Here is a 219-nt window from a genome sequence, read left to right on the forward strand (position 1 = left end):
TTTTCATTTTCCATTTTTTTTTAGTTTTTTTTCTAAAAATATCAATAAAATTTTATTTGTTGGATAAAAAAGCTTGAAAATTTAATAGAAGGCTCCTAGTATATTGTTTCAAAGGCAGATGAAAAATATTAAAAATCGTTAGTCACAGTTTTTTTTTATAAACATTTAAAGTTCAAAAAATGACAAAATATGGAAAAATCACGAAAATTTGCAAATTAT

This window comes from Acyrthosiphon pisum, chromosome A1, assembly GCF_005508785.2.
Source record: "Acyrthosiphon pisum isolate AL4f chromosome A1, pea_aphid_22Mar2018_4r6ur, whole genome shotgun sequence".
Lineage (NCBI taxonomy): Eukaryota > Metazoa > Arthropoda > Insecta > Hemiptera > Aphididae > Acyrthosiphon > Acyrthosiphon pisum.